We start from the raw sequence: 7,500 nt of genomic DNA, 5'->3' as shown, positions 1-7,500 counted from the left end.
TCATTAGGAGGGCAATGGGTGACTGTATTGATAGTATTGAACAAACTATCCCATGTTATTTATATCCATTTTATGTTCTGAATTCTAATCCCACCAGGGGTGGTTACAGTTAACTTCAGTTTTCATCCTTTTATGACCTGAAGTTTAGTAACTAAGTATCCGTCAAGTATTGAAGTTAATATAGTCACTTATACTCCTCTCCACACACTGAGCAAACCTACATTAAAAATTGTTGTTGTTGTGTTTGTTGTAATTAAGTTGAAAGGGAGGTAATGTCATTGCAAAGACGAGAGAGCAACTCAACTCGAAACTGCTTTGTTGCTATTAATATTTTCTTTTACTGCTGCTTTGTTCTCAGTTGTACTTTATTTCCTAGCCCTTGCTGCTAGATGTACTAGCACCAACACCTCTAAACCAATTACTGCTACTACTATTACTACTGTTTTTGTTTCTCCAAGACTTCTGATAACCCACATCTTTATAATTATGCTAATGGCTTTTGGTATCAGCTTTGAAGATGTGATCCTTGAAATTATGATGAAGTCTTGAAATCTCTATATCTCTGGCTTCACAATTTGATGTCAGATGTAATTTTTACTGTTACTGTTTGTTTGTTGAGCCACTGCTGGGTATAATGCTACAAGCCAAAGTGTTGATGGTACATAGCCATCAAGTTTACTGACTGGTAGGAATAGTCTACCTGGCTGTAAATAGGTCTTGCAATTCTACTCAGCCCATCTAACCATGTTAGTTGCTACAGGGATGTACAATCCACTTCATTGTTTATCAGTTTATTAGATATTATTATGCAGTTCATCTTTCTCTAAATTAAGAAACTGTTTATGGCTGTTAATAGCATTGTCAGGAGTGGATTGGCAGAATTGTTAAATTGCTTTGAGGTATTCAGTTAAAACCTTTTACATTCTGAGTTCAAATTCAAATAAGATCAACTTTGCCTTTTAATCTTCTGGCATTGGTAAAATAATGTACCAGTTCAGTTAATTACTCTTCTCTTCAAATTTGTGGTTTTGTGTTTCTGTTAGAAATTTTACTATTTTTATTGTCATCAAAGTGTGAATGACAGAAAAAAAAATCCCCTACCAAACTAGAAATTATTGCAAAATTATTACATTATTTAGTTCTGTCCTTCTAGGTTCCAAGTTCAATTCTTGACAAGGTTGACTTTGTGCTTTGTTGACATCCTTGTGCTTAAGTTAGACATAATAAAAAAAATAATAATTACTATCATTCATTCATATAGCAACAAGCAATAGTCATTATAGTAGTAGTAATAGCAGCAGGTGTGTTATAATGCAGCATTAGGTTCATGGGGATGTGAGCCTAGGCTCAGGATTGTTACTGCTCTCTACCCCTTCGAGCAGGGCATGAGCATTACAACATCCTGTTTTCTCCTTCCCTTTAAAAAGTGATCGTTAAATACCACTGTGGTAGCTATGCAATAATATCTTATGAAAGCTTTCTCTTCTTTCTTCCAAATCTTTATTTATCCGCTTCATTTTATTAATTGATATTCCTGCTATTCCCATCTCAATTACCACCATCACCACCTGGAGTTTTCTTTCTCCTTTAACATCTCAGACATTCTAACTTTACTTAATCAACTCCAAATTCTCAATCTTTAGTATTCTTTTCAATAATTGTTCTTTTTTTTTTTCCTTCCCTCTGTCTGTTGTTGTTGTCTTCAAAACCCCTTTTTTAAATATTTCCAGTAGTTTAAAAGTTATTAGCAAAACACAGAAACACACAGAAATATGCCACAGGCATTGAAATTATTACTACTCCTGTCGGATTACAAATTTTTACAAATATAATTAATATTCATAATTCTGTTAATATGCATTATTTAATTTCTTTTATCATTGGGTTTTGTGTAAAAATAATTTCATTAAAACTTACTAACAGCTTGTTAAAGATATTTTATACTGGATGTAGGAATCAATGAAATAAGTTCAATGCAAGTACTGTGATCAATATGATCGATTTGTTGTCTCTTGTCTAAATTAGAAGGCATTTTTATCTTATTGTTCACAGCAGGGAAATGAGTTGGCAAAAATCATTTCAGTATCAGACAAAATGCCTCATGGTATTTGCTCTGCCTATTTGTATTCTGAGATCAAATCACTCCAAGATCAACTTTGCCATTCATCCTTCCAGGGTCAAAAAACCTGAATCTCCAGTCTAGTACTGGGGCTGATGTAATCAACTGAACACAACTCCTTAAAACTGCTGGCCTTTTGCATAAATTAGAAAATATTATTAATTTTTTTCTCTAAAGTTTAGATTAAAATTTTTTTTAAATGAAAATAGTCATATCTATTTTAGAAAGAACTAATAGGTTTTCTTATATTAAACTGAATTTAATAGCAATAAATTTCACGATCCTTCTTTTAAATCTCTCCGATAAAATTTACCATTACTAGCATTTCCATCTACTTTTCATTAACCATTTCAAACAACATAGATTGCTTTAAATTCTTCTTCACACACACACATACACACAGACATAATAATCCCACCAAATGTATTTGTACATCTATGTGTGTGATCTATATTTCTGCTAGTTTGTCTTCTATAGTTTTTTTTTTTACCTTTCCTATGGCAAGCGTTTCATCACTCTTAACAAGCTTGTAAGAACTGTTATCTCCAAAGACATTCAAATTCACATAAATTCATCATCATCATCAGCAGCAGCAGCATCTCAACAAAGTTCAAATCCCACCTGGGTCTATTTCAGCTTTGATTTTCAACCTTTTGGTGAAATGAGTACCAGCCAGTCATGTACTGGTATTGATTGCACCAACTACATCTCCCACCAGAAAAGAAAAAATGTGTGCCCTGCTCAAAATCTAAAACAAATTATTACTTTTATTGATGCCTTTCCTGTGTGAGTTTTCAAAATGTTTTTTCTTATTGTTGTTCTTGTTTACAAGATCAGCTTTTTAATTTATTTTTACTTTCTAATTTTTGTGTGCACTTATCAGTTTTTTTTTATTTACTTTCGTTTATTGTGATATTTTGATTTTTCTGGGGGTTTTTTTTTTGCATTGGTACCTCAAGCCATCGTCCTTTGCCATCGTCTGTAATCCCACACCCTGCTACCATAAAGTTTCTCCCACCCTACTTCTGTATCTCTCTCCTCCTTCTTTTATCTAGTAATAACAAGAGTGAAATTTTGGAATAATTGGCAGCTTACTTCTTCTATCAAGGAGACTTATACAGTTGATGAGTTTCGCACTAACCCTTACCCAATTGTTTTGTAATCCCATTAGTATTATTATTATTATTATTGCCATTTATATATCTTTATATAAATAATGCTAATAATGGTATCATTTATTATTACTGACCTCAGAGGCCAAGGAAATAGTTGGTCTTGTGCTAAATTTAGAAATCAATAATAATGATGATAATAATAATAATACTGTTTTGAAAGCCTATGCTTATATAACCTTTCGCCCTTTTTTTCGTCCAACATACTCAGCAGCTTTGGGGATGGATTTTTATCACATTAGAAGATCACAAAAAAGGAATGGGTGGTAATTGTTTTTTTATTCTTTGGGGGGAATTTTTTGGGGTGGGTGGAGTAAAAATAGTGCCATTACTACTAACAATAATAATTTGAACACTAAATGCAGTGGTAAGATCCATTTAGCAAAGAATATATGCAGAGCTTGGCAGACCAAGCTGATTCAAATCTGCAAGATCGATTTCAATGGCTTGTACTAACTGATATGACAATAACAAGAAAAGTAATGCCTGCATTATTCTAAATGGTTCTTGTAGATTTATTCTGTTGTCTTACATGTCTTGGTGCTTTTTTTTTTGTTATCTTTTGATAACCACCAAATTTAAATGCCTCCCTGTTTTACAGGATCAGGAAAACATCTAGGATGAATAGAAAATTGAAATAGTAGCTAATGGGCTTTTAGATAAAATATCTTATGGCCAATTCCTTGTGTTATTGAGCAACACACATAAATTTGCAGTGGCTCATTTAATCTAAATAGAAAGGAAATGGTTGTATGGGTATGGCATTGTGATAACACTTCAAAGGTCTCAAGTTCAAATCCACTGCAGGACATTTTGTTGCATATTTAGGAAGTAAAACATTTCTTCCAATGCTCTTCAGTTTGCTGTCATAAATAATTACCAGAGCCTCCATGAATGTTAGCTGTGATGGATACACTGGCATTCCAACAAAGGTGTGATTTGTATCTCATCTTGTTAATAGCATGTAATCAAAGACAAATCATTAATCTTTTAAATATGTCTTGGGAAAACTTAGGAGACATTTACATGTTGATTTTTTGGTTTATTTGTTTTTAGCAAATCAGGGTTACATGTTTGATAATTTAGGAATATTATCTACAGCAGCCTGGTATCCTATCCTGAGGATGTCTTATCTGTCATCTGCTTAACTTCAGTAAACAAGAGTTCAGCAGCAATAGACCTTTGTTTCTATTAGTTTTCCATATCCAAGACACATGAATATCGTGATCAAATTGATTTCTTTTTTTTTTTTTTTTGTTATCTCCATTGATAATTGGGAGTTTTAGGTTGGAGATGAAGAAAACACCTTTTGTGTAATTTTAAGGTAGATGATGCTTTTGTAAACCCTTTTATTTGTTTTTGTTTTGTTACCCCTGTTGCTGAAGTCTCTCCAAGAAGTTCATTGCATTTCAGAATTAGTAAAGCTTCAGACAAAATCCCTATGATATTTAGTCACATATCTTTACATTCTGAGTTCAAATCCTGCCAAGGTCAACTTTGATTTCCATCTTTCCAGACTTAATAACATAAGAACCAATCAAATGCTTGTGTTAACAGACTAACAGTACCTTTCTTAAAAGATAATGATCATTATTATGGAACACTATTATATTTTTCCTTTGTGGTAGCATTAACATACTGCAATTTCTTCACCTACTAAATCTATAACCTAGTCTCAATTCACATTTCAAATTACATTTTTTACCACTTAATGATAAGACAAGCATAAGGAGTAAGAATTCCCACTCAATATCCTCTGCCTCCCCAAAATATGTGGCTTCATTCCTTTGTAAAAAAAAATATTATTGTTATTATTTTCTTAAGCAAATGTCTTATTAGACTTCTTGCTTGAGTTGCAATATATTTTAATCTTTTTTGGCTTCAGGTTCCATTCCTGATGTTATATATATATATATATATATATATATATATATATATATATATATATATATATATATATATATAGATATATGGTAATGATAATAATAATGTTTGTTTGTTTCGTTTTGCACAATGAATAAACCTCTATTAGATCCTCTCATCAAAGATTTGGTCTAGAAAATGACTTTAACTGCTCCACAGATAATTTCTAAAGATTGATGGATAGGTGAATGATAGGATATGAATCATCCAGCAATTTATTAAATAATTGTGTTGTTAAGTACTTACCATCTGTTGGCTGACAGGATAAGGTTTTGAACTATCTGTTTTTGAGTCAGAGGTTCAAACTCTACTGTTAGAATTTCTTTGTTTTTCTGTTGTGGCCAGAGCACTTTATTTTATACTATCTCGGTTTATCTGGTTGTCTTGGATTACTTACCAAACAAACTGAGAGTAATGTGATCTTGGAGTTGAATTGACTAATCATGTTGGTATGCCAACATATCATTGGATTTTGACTCTGGGCTCCTGACCACAAGCAGTTTGCACAACATCTTATCCTACACTAAAATCATTGCTCACAGAGCACCAACTCCATGAAGACTTCTTAAATCACAAGACATTCTCATTTCATGTATATATGTAGTCTTTGGAAATTGTTTCCCCACATTACACAAACTAAGTAGTTTTCCATTATTTTAACTTGAATAATTAAAATTTTTATTTGTCTTAACTACTCTCGTTATGTACGTACATATCTATAACTAAAAGAAGCAGTTTTTTTTTTTATAGCTTGTGAACTCTCTGCTTAGATTTCATTGTATATCACTTTGTCACTTGAACATACGCTGACATATGTATAAGGATTTAATATAATTGCTTTAAGGTTGCACTGTCTATTTGCTAAGAACTTCTTACTATTGCTGTAAAGTGTTACACAATATTGAAGAAGTTTCTTCTATCTGTGGAGGTCAGTTATAAAGATATATATATATATATATATATATATATATATATATATATATATATAAAAGACAGCTAGATCAAGAATTTATATTTCAAATTTTGAAACAGATTTCACTTTTGTGTGAATATTTTCGATTTTCAAGCCTGTTATATGTTGTTTGCATACAAACAGGTCTTTAATGCTTTCGGCCTGTTTCTGCAAATGAGAGGATTTTAGTGTGATTCTTTTTTTTTTTTCCTGGTAGTTAGGGGTTTGAAGTTAACCAAGAGCACCGATTTTATTATTTTTTAAATATTTTTTCCAAATTTGTTACATTTTGTTAACTTTCTTTTTCGGTTTTTGCTTTTGTTTTTGTTAAAACTCACCAGGAAAGTGTAAAAAATTTTTTTTGATATTTTATCCCTTATTTGAGAAGGATAGAGCTTGAAAGGAAGGAATTTGGAAATGAATTAACCAACTTACCCCTTCTTGCTCTGCATAAAATGCATATGTAGTATGTGTGTATGTGAGCATGTATACATGTATAATATTCATTATATATTCTCATGCACACACATATACACATGGACATACAGAGTTTGTTTTGCTATGCATCTTTGTCATGAGGAGATAACTGGATTCATTACAAGTTAAGAAGTAAATTACTAAACCACTAACATTAAACTAATCACTTGGGATTTTTTTCAATTTTTGCTTTTGGTTTTATTTTAATTTATTTTTTGTATTTATTCATTTATATCACACCTGTAACACACAGATGATCAGTTTAAATCAACTATTTCCTTCCCTTGTAAATTTTTTCTTTATTTTCATTTTTTTTTTTGCTATTGAAATCATCATCATCATTATTATTATTATTATTATTTTATATTTGTTACTTTTAAGTATTATTTATGTATATTTTTCTCGTTTCTTTTCCTTTTTATTTTTCATATAGACAGATATTAAGATTACTATTATTATTATTATTATTATTATTATTATTATTATCATCATCAACCTCTGAGGGCTGAAAAGATAATGTTCTTATTTGTATTTCTAAGTTCAAGAAAGACTTTACTTCTCTTCCACCCAGGTTCAATGAAATATGTTGTCAGTTTATGTATTACAGTCAATTCAACTAATCATACCTCTGTTCTATCTTAGAAGTTTGTGGTTTTGGTGGCCAGTGCAAGAAATCTGTTTAATCATTGTTAATATATTTATAAGAAGTTATTATAATCATAAACAATTATTATTATTATTATCATCATCATCATCAGTGAAAAATTTTGCCCAGGTGGTAGAGAACTGGATGATCTAATGCATTAGCTCAACAATGTCAGCTTTAGCCCATCATTTCTCCAGGCACAATAAATTAA

The sequence above is a fragment of the Octopus bimaculoides genome, chromosome 14 (genome assembly GCF_046866305.1).
Source record: "Octopus bimaculoides isolate indiv1 chromosome 14, ASM4686630v1, whole genome shotgun sequence".
NCBI classification, from domain to species: domain Eukaryota; kingdom Metazoa; phylum Mollusca; class Cephalopoda; order Octopoda; family Octopodidae; genus Octopus; species Octopus bimaculoides.
The sequence above is the reverse complement of the archived record's forward strand: the minus strand, read 5'-3'. Positions refer to the sequence as shown.